At 36.2% G+C, this 13,691-nt stretch overlaps 1 protein-coding gene across 4 annotated transcripts in view; it reads left to right on the forward strand.

Moving 5' to 3' along the window:
* LOC150095087 (ataxin-3-like) overlaps positions 1–13,691 on the forward strand; it is a 156,510-nt gene that overhangs the window by 45,988 nt on the left and 96,831 nt on the right. The window lies entirely within an intron of this gene.

Genomic DNA, 13,691 nt, shown 5'->3' on the forward strand with positions numbered 1-13,691 from the left:
TGTTGATGTTTGGAGTGTGTTTGAAGGAAAAAGGCAGTTGTATGCTAGAGATGGACTGCATCTTAACATGGAAGGACATAAGCGATTGAAGAAGTTATTGTTTTCTGAACAGGTTGAAGTTATTGGGCAGGGAAACTAATATTGAAAAGGTTGAGTGTAAGAGAGAGAAACTTTAGCACTGATTGTGTATTTATTGATCCTTATAGGCTGAATAAATTGCAGAAGAGAGGGGATAAAAATCGGCATAGGACTACGGTAGTTAGTGACTTATATATCAGTTCTAAAGCCGGTACAAGATCTAGAGGGAATCTGCAATTTTTGTATACCAATGCTAGAAGCATTCGAAATAAGAGAGAAGAATTTTTGGCATTAGTCAGTGAAATCTCACCAAAAGTTGTAGGCATTAGTGAAACTTGGCTGTCAGCAGAAGATGTGGTCACTGGAATTGAATGTGATGGGTACAGTATTTTCAGGGAGGATAGAGAAGATAGAACAGGAGGAGGAGTACTGTTGATGATAGCTGATGTGTTGCAGCCAAAGAAAGTAGTATATCATGATGATAGACATGTGAATGAGAGTTCATTTGAGGCAGTCTGGTGCGAAATAGTGACCAACGCAACCAAATATACAGTTGGATGCTGCTATAGGCCAGGGAGTACGGGGGGAGATATTGAATTCATGCATCAGCAACTTAGTGCAGTGAGTGAAGGCTTGGTGATTATTATGGGGGATTTTAATTACGGTGATATCAATTGGAAGGAGGAAATATCACGTAGCAAAAAGGAAATGGAATTCATACATCTTCTACGAGATAATTACTTGAAACAGCACGTAACTGAAGGGACACGTGGTGTGAGAGTGTTGGACCTGGTTATTGGTTCAGAGGTTATATGCATAAGTAAGGTGTCCTCGTTACCTCCAGTTGGTGAAAGCGATCGTGTGGTATTGACTTGGGAGGTTGCAAAATCTGTGGATTTTTCTATTAAGAAGGGGTATGTACGGAACTACAGGTTAGGCAATTATAACAAGCTTCGGAGTGAGCTTGCAGCCATCCCATGGCAGAACATATTGCAAGGGAAAGATGTTAGCAGTGCTTGGGATAAAATCAGCGGGTATCTGAGGAAAGCAATATCAGATTGTGTCCCCATGGTTAGGAGGTCAAACAAGGCAGGCATTAGATGGATGAGCAGTAGTATCAAACTTGAACTGCAAAAAAAGAAAATGTTATGGAGAATTTACAAGGAGAAAGGCGATCAGGACACCCATGAGCAGTACAAGGCTCAAGCTAGGAAGGTTACCAGCATAGTAAGAAAAGCTAAATCAGATTATGAGAAGACCTTAGCCAAAGAGATCAAGGGTAATCCCAAAGAGTTCTTCCGCTATGTGGCAAGTAAGAGGAAGAATGACTTCGGAAGGATAACCTTAGTGGGTGCTGATGGTATTGAGGTGACAAAATCAGATGTAATAGTCGAGTTACTGAGTGATCACTTTTCAAAAGTCTATCACCCAAGTGAGGATATCTCTATACCTACAGCAATACCTAATGTGAGAATTGAAGCTAAAGAATCAGAGGTATTAAATATATTGCAAAACTTAAATGCAAACACTGCGGTAGGCTTAGATGGAATATTAGCTCGGGTGTTGCGTGAATGTGCAAATGAATTGTCAACCCCTCTCACCTGGATATTTAACTTAAGTTTGAACTCTGGTATGGTCCCTAGGGAGTGGAAGTTAGACAAAGTGGTTCCTTTGCATAAGGGTGGCTCTAAAACTGCGGTATTGAATTACAGACCAATCACCATCTCAGGAGTAGTGGTAAAAGTATTGGAAAAGTTGGTTAAAGACAAAATTCAAGAATGGGTGGATCAGGATATGATACTCTATAGAGGCCAACATGGTTTTGTTAAAGGTAGATCCTGCCTTAGCAATCTATTAACTATTCATAATAGAATAACATCTGAGTTGGACAAAGGAACTGGCTACACAGTGGTACTTCTGGATTTTGCTGAGGCTTTTGACAGGATACCCCATTGAACACTGTTACGCAAATTGGAGCAGATGGAAATGGATATTAAATTGGTGATATGGATAGGAGAATGGCTCAGGGAGAGATACCATAAGGTGGTGTATGGAGGAGCCGAGTCCAGAATGAGGCAGGTGACCAGTGGTGTGCCTCAGGGCTCTGTGCTTGGGCCAATGTTGTTTAATTTGTATATAAATGATATAGGAAACGGCTTAAAGGGAGATATTCAGTTGTTTGCTGATGATGCAAAGTTGTGTAGTGCAATAAAAAATCAAGCTGATGTTGAAAGTTTGCAGGAGGATTTAAATAAGCTGGTAAAATGGGCAAAAGAAAATGGATGTCAGTTCAATGTGGAAAAGTATAAAGTCATGCATTTTGGGATTAAAAGATTACCAGCTGTGTACTACATCGATGGAAAGGTACTCCAAGAGATTGATGAGGCTAGGGACTTAGGGGTATTGGTAGATAGGGAGATGAAGTTCAGAGGACACATTGCTAAGGTGTCCAAGATTGCACATAGGATTACTTGGTTGTTGAGGAACACACTGACATCCAGAGATAAAGAGGTTATTATTCCCCTTTATAAAGCATTGATACTTCCACATTTGGATTACTGTGCTCAGGTCTGGTCACCTGGATTCCTTGGAGATGAGGAGGCTGTGGAGAGGGTTCAGAGAAGAGTGACCAAGTTGGTGAGTGATATAAAAAATGCTCCCTACATTGATAGATTGAGAGCTTGTGGATTGCAGAGATTGGTTGATAGGCGAAGAAGAGGGGATATGATAGAAACATTCAAATTACTAAAAGGTTTTTATAGGATTGATGCAGGGGAAATGTTTCAGCTGTGTGAAAGTGATGGAAGAACAAGAGGTCATCTCTGGAAATTAAAGAAGAGTGTGGTTAACAAAGGTGTCAGAACAAGGTTTTTTGCCTGGAGGGTGGTGAATGAGTGGAATTCATTGCCTGACTTAGTTGTGAGCTCTTCGTCTGTAAATGAATTCAAGAAGAGATATGACAGATATTGTTTTGCTAGTTTGGGTCTCCCGCGATGAGTCTACTGACTCCATGGAGATACCCGTAATAATAATAATAATAATAATTCTAACATTAACTATAGCGTATCTTCGAAGTTCAAGGTCCGAAATAAGATTGCTTGGAATATTGTCTACCTCGATTAGTGCCTGCTGTGAATTTAAACATTAAGTACTACTGATAGATGTGTGTAAACTGATCAAATGAGAAGTTTTGTTTTATTAACTTGAGTTAAGAGAATTTATAGTTTTGAAGCAGTGAATTGTATGTTAAAGTTTAGAACATTGAATTGGAATGAGTGACTTAGCAAGATTTATTAAGTTATTTGTATTATTTCATTTAAAAGTAGAATTCATGTATTTGCTATATATCATATATTAAATGTTTTATTTTGTTAATCTAAATATTGTATTTGCCTGAATTCCCTTTTATTGCACCGTTCATAAAAAATTCGAATCTTGCGGGTGCCCCAAGTAGAATAGTAAATAATTCGGCCTAAATGAGAAGACTGCTAACTTAATTAAGAATTGATCCTACTGTTTTATATAGACTAATCTAAAAATAGGGTGGCGCAGTATAATTATAAATTTCCCTACTTTTGGATCGGTGATCAATTTGCAATTAGTTGTTTTATTAATAAGAGCGACTTGAAACAAAATGGCAGATTAGAACACAACATGAAAATAGAATGTCACGACACCATGTATTCTGAAGGAAAGTGCCAGAGAGTTGACATCTGCCTTGACATATTTTTTTTTAATATGAGTCTTGCATTTGGTCAAGTTCCAAAGGAGTGGATGAAGGGCAAGATTGTGCTGCTTCATAAGGGAGGTGACAGAACTCAATATCAAATTATAGGCCTATCTATGTGTCAGGTGTTGTGGTTAAGTTGTTGGAGAAGCTGGTGAGAACTAAAATCCAGAAGCGGGTTAACAACAATGGTATTATCTTTGATGGACAGCATGGATTTGCTAAAGGGAGGTCATGTTTTAGTAATCTACTTACTTATTACAATTAGTTGATGCTTCCTTGGACAGAGGAGAAGGATACAAAGTAGTATACATAGATTTCGCAATGGCTTTTGATAGATTACCGCATGATAAGTTGATAGTCAGACTAGAGCAGATGGGGTTGGATATTAGATTAATGCATTGGATTGGAGACTGGCTATCTGATAAGTAGAGCAAGTTGTGTATGGTGGGATAATATCTAGGTAGAAGAAAGTCACTAGTGGCGTGCCCCAGGGATCTGTTTTAGGGCCATTGCTGTTTAACCTGTATGTTAATGATATTGGTGAAGATTTGAATGGGGATATTCAGTTGTTCAGATGATGCAAAGTTGGGACAAACTACAAGGAATAGAGCAGATGTTCTGACATTACAAGAAGACTTGAATGGGTATGAGAGTGGGGATGCCAGTTCAATGTTGCAAAATGTGAGGTTTTAAAATTTGTAAAACAAAGATCGGATGTATAATTTATGCTTGGTGGGGATATATTGTTGGAGGTGGAGGAAATAAGAGATCTTGAGGTGATAGTGGATAAGGATCTGAAATTTAGGGGACACATTGCAAAATTGTGAGGATAACATAAAGAATTCTGGGAATGATGCAGAGGACACTGACTTGTAAAAGTAAGGAGATTCTTGTTCCATTGTATAAGACTTTGATTAAGCCACACATGGTCTTCTGTGCACAGATTTGGCCACTTGGTTTTCAAATGGAGAAGAAATGATCTCTGGAATGTTGAATATGAGAAAAGGTTGAGAAGATGCAATTTACAGAATTTATGATAGGAGGGAGAGGGGTGATATGATAGAGACCTATAAGTTAGTAAGAGGTTATTATAGGATCAGTGTTGGAGAGGTTTTACAGCAAATGGTGGAAGATCAGGGGAGAACCAGAGAACATCCCTGGAAGGTGTGAGCAGGGGAGTGAAGCAGGTTTTTTGCATGCAGAGTTGTGAATGATTGGAATGCCTTGCCTGAGAGTGGTGTCTGCAGAGAATTTGAATGTGTTTAAGGCATGGTATGATGAGCTGTGTGTATCACGAAAGGATCTACTCCTAGATGAGTCTTTGACTCCTTGGGGTCTTGAGATAATAATAATTATAATAATCACGAGTTAGTTTCTATACTGAAAAATTATCTGATGCAATTATTTGAAAAATAGAAATTAAAAAAATAGTGCATCTATGTTATGTCGCAGTTTTGTGTGTGTGTGAGAGAGAGAGAGAGAGTTGCAATGGAGAGGAGTTTAGCCATCAAAAGCAAAATACAATTTTAATTCTAATGTGAAATTGGAAATGAAGTTTTACTTTTGACGCATGCACCTATACATATTTTGTATGATAAACAATAGTGAAAGTATCACTACTTCAAAATTGGCATATAATATCTAAACTAGCAGAAAATATATTCGTAACACTTTACTTCATAACTGTTTATGAATTTGAGCGATTTTGGGAAACCAAAAAAAAAATTGAAGTGTCAAGAAAAAAAAAAGATTATGTTTTAAAGATTCTACATTTCATTATATGATTAAAGATTTTTGTATTGTTCTCTATAAAACAAAATCATTCAAGTTTAGACCTTTATGTAATCTGTAAAGCTTCAAATTCTTAATTAATAATTCTTCAAGGTATGGCCATGAATAAAAAAAAAAAAATCTTAATTTGGAAGTGTGGAGCCTTTTTTTTTTTAGATTCAGATTTTCATTAATTTATAAAATAATTCTTTCTTTTAAGGTTACACGGTAATCAGCACTCATATTTATAAATTTAGGGACACAAAAACACACGTGTTGAACCGATTATTTTATTAATTACAGAACCAGTCGATATAGTGGAGTTACTGAGCGCACACTTTGCAAAAGTATATCATCCAGGTGGTGACATTGAAAAAATGAAGGGGCCATTAGTTTATGCGGGAATTGTGATGAATGAAGTGGAGGTGAATAGTCTATTACAGAACCTTAATGTGAATACATCTGTGGGATTGGATGATATACCGGCATGGGTCTTGCGTGAAGCGGCTAAGGAATTATCAGTGCTCTTGACCATGTTGTTTAATCTGAGTCTCGGGTCTGGTTTAGTCCCGAAGGCGTGGAAAGAGGGGAAAATAGTTTCACTGCATAAAGGAGGATCCAAGACTATGGTTGCAAATTACCGACCGATCAGCATATCAGGAATTGTTGTCAAGGTCTTGGAGAAAGTAGTCAAGAGAAAAATACAGGAATGGATTGATGAAAATGAGATACTGTACAGGGGACAGCATGGCTTTGTAAAGGGTAGATCATGCCTGAGTAACTTGCTCAAGTTTTATAACAAGGTGACGGTTGAACTGGATAAGGGAAATGGGTTTACAGTGATACTGCTGGACCTGGCAAAGGCGTTTGACAGGATACCACATGGAATTCTAATCCGTAAACTACAACATATGGGAATGGGTATAGGGTTGGTGAGATGGATAGGTGGGTGGTTGATGGAGAGATATCAAAGAGTGGTTTATTCAGGAGTGGAGTCCAAAAGACTGCCTGTGACTAGTGGAGGTGCCGCAGGGTTCTGTTCTTGGACCACTGCTGTTTAATCTCTTCATTAACGATATAGGGAAGGATCTAAGTGGAACAGTTCATTTGTTCGCTGATGATGCAAAGTTGGGGAGGGCGATAGTGAATGCAGAAGATGTCAAAGTCTTGCAGGATGACTTAGATAGATTGGAGTTCTGGGCTAAGGAGAATGGATGTCAATTTAATGTGACAAAATGTAAGGTTATGCATTTTGGGGTGAAAAGATTAGCAGCAGTATACCACATGGGTGGAACTGTACTCCAAGAGATTGATGAGGCCAGGGAGTTGGTGGATAGGGAGATGAAGTTTAGGGAGCACATTGCAAAAGTTGCTAAATCAGCTCATCAACTCACTTGGTTGTTGAAAAATACCTTAATGAGCAGAGACAAGCAAGTTATTGTACCTCTGTACCGAGCCTTGATAAGACCTCATCTTGACTACTGTGCCCAGATTTGGTCACCTCAGTTCCTTCTTGATGGGGAGGAGGTGGAGAGGATCCAGAGGCGAGTGACTAAGATGATAGCAGGTCTATGGAATGAACCATATGAGAACAGGTTGAAGATTTGTGGGTTGCAGAAACTGGTTGATAGGCAGAAAAGGGGAGATATGATTGAGACATTCAAATTGCTAAAAGGATTCTATAAGATTAATTCAGAGGATATTTTTGAAATCAGGACTGGTGGTGGGAGAACTAGGGGACACCTATGGAAGCTGGGCAAGAGTGTGGTTAGCAGTGGTGTTAGAGCGGGGTTCTTTACTTTTAGAGTGGTAAATGAGTGGAATAAGCTGCCAGAGTCTGTTGTGGGTGCTATGACAGTGAGCGAGTTCAAGGCAAGGTATGATAGATACTGTGAGAATGTCGTATAGTTGTGTGAACATGATGTTTAGGGTCTCCCTCGATGAGTCTAAGGACTCCCTGGAGTAGCCCGAAAATAATAATAATAATTACTAATAAAATAAAACTTGACGTTTCAACCCCTGTATCGAGGTCATCATCGGAAGAATACAAGTGTATATGGAACCAAGCTACATGCTCATGCCCTGTATACCGGTAAACTAAATCTACGTAGTTAGTTGATCCTTTTCCCTAACCTGACCTCTAGTGATAAAAAAATAAAATTAAATAAATAAATAAATAAATAAATACAACTACAATAAACTGCTAAAGTCTTCATGTATTAATATTCTTCTGGATAGTTCTGATTGTTATAATATGATTTCTTTCAGTTGCTGTTGAATGTTACAAACACTTCACCAGGTTGTCTTCTTGTAGTGGGATTTTTCTATGGCTAGTTTAAGTTGTTATATAGGTTGTAGATGGGTCCTCCACATTCTTGAAATGGTTAGGCCATCATTTTTGTTGAGATTTGGGTTGTGGTTGAGCATTTCACATGACTCTTTAAATTTTCTCTCAAACCAGGTTTTGATGCGTTGTAGGGACTTGGTATTTCTCCAATCAATTCTGTGGTATGTTTGGAGTGCGTGGTCAGAAAGGCCAGTTTTACCAAAATGGAGGTATTAATGTGTCGTTTGTGTTCGTTTTGTGTGATTGGGATAGTTCACCCTGTTTCCCCTATGTATCCCAATCAGACAAAACGAACACAAACAACACATTAAATACCTCCATTTTGGTAAAACCGGCCTTTCTGACCACGCACTCCAAACATACCACAGAATTGATTGGAGAAATACCAAGTCCCTACAACGCATCAAAACCTGGTTTGAGAGAAAATTTAAAGAGTCATGTGAAATGCTCAAACACAACCCAAATCTCAACAAAAATGATGGCCTAATAATTTCAAGAATCTACAACCTATATAACAACCTAAACTAGCCATAGAAAAATCCCACTACAAGAAGACAACCTGGTGAAGTTTGTAACATTCAACAGCAACTGAAAGAAATCATATTATAACAATCAGAACTATCCAGAAGAATATTAATACATGAGGACTTTAGCAGTTTATTGTAGTTGTATTTATTTATTTATTTATTTATTTTATTTATATATATATATATATATATATTTTTTTTTTTTTTTTTTAATTTATTTATTTATTTTATTTTATTTTTTTATCACTAGAGGTCAGGCTAGGTGGAAAAGGATTAACTAACTACGTAGATTTAGTTTACCGGTATACAGAGCATGAGCATGTAGCTTGGTTCCGTATACACTTGTATTCTTCCGATGATGACCTCGATACAGGGGTCTAAACGTCAAGTTTTATTTTATCAGTAATTAATAAAATAATCTGTTCAACACGTGTGTTTTTGTGTCCCTAAATTTACAATTATAAAATAATTGTTTGGCAAAAATTAATTATTTATGTTGGTAATTTAATTATCTTGAACAAAGCTTTTTAAGAACAAATAAAATTTGTTGTTGACTAAGCAGTTAGACACAACTGATTTACTCCATGAAAGGATTTATGTAATTTCACTATCACTTTCTTTAATATGATTACTTAGAGGTGCACATATAGTCCTACTGTATCCCTATAATTGCCTTCAAAATCTCTCTACTGTGCAGGAAATGTGGAGTTAGTTCCAAAATACATGGGTGTCCTATAATTGAAAGCACTTCATCTTCTGAATTAGTTCAGTGAAAAATAAAAAGTCACATCTGAATGAGTGTCTTAAGTGCATAGAAGAATAGGTGAAAGGTTATAAAAATAAACATACTTAGATTTGGTGCTCTTACTCCCTAACCGCCTTATTACACTTTTGTAAAACATTAATATCCCATCTACAGAGTCTGTAGTATCTAAGTAAAAAAAATAAAATAAACAGAAATTAGGGTACTCACCAAATGTATGTATCATTACAGTATTATTATTTCAATTTCCTGGTGATAAATTTTGCCTGTGAAGAATTGTGTGGACACATATGTTTTAGTATTTAAAAATTATTTTAATTTTAGTTTTAATCTTTTAAGTTTGAATCCATGTGGTGGCACTCCAGCACGTAACTCAGCTCTGTGAATAAAATTAACGTTCTTTGTTCTAGCTTCACCTTGTGATTTTGCTAATGCACTGAATGCCCCGTTAATTTCTTCCCAAAATATTTGCAGTGGACAAAATTATTATTCTTTATTCTTGTGGATACTTGTGCCTAATAATCATTATTATCCAGTTTCATTCCATCTCTCACCTCCTCATGTTGAAACTTGGAACCTGAGCAATCAAGTGTTTGGGTACTATTGGGTACTAAACACAAGTGGGAAGCTTGGTCAGGTACAAACAAGAAAAAGGAGAGTTAGGGCAAGTTTGGAGGCTCTAAGGTGGCAGCCCCACCTTACTAGGCTGTAGATGGCTGGTTACCAATTCAACTGAATCTTTTCTTACTCTATTATCTCAAGAAAGAACTAACAGGACTGTCCCTCAGGCAAATGACTCTGACATGTTAACAGTATGAGCAGGATAAGGAAAGGAAAAAGAGTGAAAATACACAAGAATATCTGGAATGTTGCCACTTGGAATGTCAGGAGTATCCATCACAAATATCAAGATCTAGACAAAACCCTAATAGAAAGAAATATCAAATTAGCAGTAATAACAGAAACAAAGAAAAAAACAAAAAGGTTCAAATGAAATGGATAATTGCATCTATATCCATGAAAAAGGAAGAAAAAGTGAAAGCAGGATAATGCTTTTTATTCACAAATCGATTTAAAAAAATATCAAAATATTTTTAAATCGATATTAAAATTGTAAAATTAAACAAAAATTAAAAATTGTAAAATTAAACAAAAAGTAAATATAAGAGGAGAAAGGGAATAAGAAACTGGAATGAAAACATTGAAGCAATAATCAATGACATGAAATAAGCATGGATAAGAACAAAATCAACAAATTAATTTAAAAAAATATCACACATTACAGATACCGAAGTGAAAGAATTCTAGAACTAAGATTACAAATAAGTCATGGCTTCCTGACTATTGTTGGTGTCAGTGCCCCAGAGGAAGGAAGAGAGGAAGATAAATAATGCCTTTTATTGAGATTTACAAAAAATGAAAGGTAAAATAAACCCAAATGATTATCTATTAATAATGGGAGATTTCAATGCCAGAGTAGGGTACATTCCACTAGGTACAAGATAGGAACAAATGGTGAAACAACATGCAATAGAAATGGCTATAGACTTAGGGATTTTTCTACATATAATACTAATACTTTTTTCAAGCATAAAGATTGCCATAAATTCACTTGGGAAACAAGAAAACTAAAAATTATAATAGACTGTATAATAGCTCATATGATACTAGATAGCCAGGTATTTAGAAGTGCAGAAATAGAATCTGATCATTACAAGGAAAATTAAGAATATCTCTAAGATGGTATGAAATTAACCAAATCAATGCTAAGAGAAATCTCCAGGAATCTTAAATAGAGTTCCACTCTTGGATGATAAAAGTATTAACTAACCTTATTTGCATTGAATAAATGGAAAACTAGAGTAAATAAAAGAAAATGATGATATATTATTATTATTATTACGTGACACACCTCCAGGGAGTCCAAAGACTCATCGAGGGAGGGCACCTACTCTACAGATCTCTGTCTCCACCACTCAATCCAACTACAACTACACCAATGCCATCTACTGCCTACTATTAATACTAGTATTTTCACAGACAACCACAAACATCCATACCCACGGCGGGATTCGAACCCGCAGCCTTTTGGCTAGACAGTGGACATGCTAACCACTCGGCCAATCAGGCCGGCATATAGAGATGGAATGGAATAATTTAAAAAATATATTAATAAATGCAGCAACAGAATGCCTCAGAACAAAAAGTAAATATAAGAGGAGAAAGGGAATAAGAAACTGAGATGAAAACATTGAAGCAATAATCAATGACACGAAATAAGCATGTATATGATGGATGAGAACAAAATCACTAGAAGCAAAAATTAATAGGAGAAAAAAAAGGGTGCCAAAAAAAGAATAGCGAAACAAATGGGATAACTTCGTAACAAAATTGGAAAGAGATCTTACAGTGAAGATACCAAATATTTAAAAAACTCTAAGGAATATGAATAAGGAGGTAAAAAAAAAAAAAAAAGTGAAACTTGAAATAATCAAAGAAAGAACCTGACTGGACTTCTAAAACTTATGGCAAGATAGTAACGAATCTAAAATTGATATAATGCGAACTACTAACTATACAGTGGAAGAAATAACTTTACAAGAAAACCAACAAGCAATACTGCAAAACCAAATCAGGAAAATCCCCTGGAGAAGATGGAATAAATAGGGAACTTACAAAATGTGCAGGCATGCTAGTCATCAAATGACTTTTAAAACTATTTAATATCTGGCAGCAAGGAAAAAGTCCCAGAAAGTTGAAATAAGGCAAGTATCATCCCAATATATAAAAAAGGCAATAAGTGCAACTGTGAAAAATTACAGAAGAATAAAAGTCTTCTAATACTGGTTATAAGTTATATGCACAAATATTAACTTCAAAATTACATCATGTGAAGAATAAAGTAGCTTCTGAAAAGGACAATTGTGCATTGATCCAACTTTTACATTAAAAATCTTAATGAAAAAACATTACACATACAACATAGAAACACAAATAGCATTTGTAGACTACCAGAAAGCCTTTGACAGAGTCTTAAGGAACAAACTGTGGACTGTACTCAAGAATCTAAACATTCCAAATTAGTTTCTTGCTGCAATAACTAACATGTATCAGAACAACCAAATAGCTATAAGAATCAATGAAAAAGTTACAAAATTGAAATCAATAAACAGAGGGGGGGGTGATTTTTCATTGCTAGCTGATACTGATTCTAAAAATAGTCTTTCAGGCCTTCCAGTTCTGACTTGCATGAATGCAGATGCAGTTTTTATGTTCTTCAAGGTGGAAGTTAATAGATCTACCAGTCTGTCCAGTGTAGGCTAAGGTGTAGAGAAACGTAGCAACTTTGGACAGACTGGTAGATCTGTTTACTATCTTGAAAAACATTAAAACTATGTCCATGATCATCTATGTCATGGATGATCATGGATGACCATATAAGTCAGGACTGGCATACCATGCTCTGGACATTCTTTCATGCAGGATTAAATTAAAGATGATGTTGCTGCATGGAGACAATTTTTCCTTCCCTAACCTCAACAAGTACAGCTGTATTAGTATGCCAAAGATATGAGATTCTGTTTCTGCTTTATGCTTTTTCTAGGTACTTCAAGCAGTGCTCCACTGAACTGGCCACTACCATTCCTCTACTTTCTTCTAATCATGTAAGAACACAAAGAGCCACTAGTCAGTATCCATATACAGTTTAAATCCAAACATACCTAATCAGCTTTCAACCTCTTTCTTCATCCCATCTACCTGTTCTTTGGAACAACCACATGCCGTTTTGCACAATGAATACATCGCAATCCTTCTCAAGAAACTTGTTAATAGATTCCTTATGTCTCCTTAAGTGCTTGCCCACACATGTGTACCATGTGTGGGTAAGTGCTTAAGAAGAAGACAGAAAAAGAAATTTTCACCCATCTCTTCAGCATCTCTAATTATGTACTACAGGAAAAGTATGCTGAATAACATTTGTTCAGTAGCTGTGGTCACTGCCTTGGGTAGTTTTATGTAATCATTCAGGATAGTTGTTAATTAAGTAACTTTATTGTTACTTGTGTTTTGCTTATAACAAATAAGAATTCACTCTTTTTTCCATTCATGTAATGGGCTCACTGTCCTCTTAAAGATAAATAAATTGTTTGTAAAATAATTTTCTTTTAGGAAGATGATTAATCTTATTCCAGTAGTCCAGAACCATATTATTAGCCTGAAATGTTTAATAGAGATGCTTCATTGTGACTTGAATTGGGTCCCCCTTTTCCAGGCAAGTAATACAAAACAAACAAAACTTTCTCAGTGCAAGTATGTGAATTAAAAGTTCAAGCCATTATTTTTTATATCACTCCACCCATAACAGGTGTATACCTGTAGTATCATGTATTGGCTTAGATTAGATAATTCATGAATCCTCTATGAAGAGCAAACATCTTTTTTTAAGTGGTTTCAGGCCTCCAGCAAGAAGGGTGG

This window comes from Typopeltis vanoorti, chromosome 21 (assembly GCF_054136105.1).
Source record: "Typopeltis vanoorti isolate ZY-2024b chromosome 21, IOZ_Tvanoo_1.0, whole genome shotgun sequence".
Taxonomy (NCBI): domain Eukaryota; kingdom Metazoa; phylum Arthropoda; class Arachnida; order Uropygi; family Thelyphonidae; genus Typopeltis; species Typopeltis vanoorti.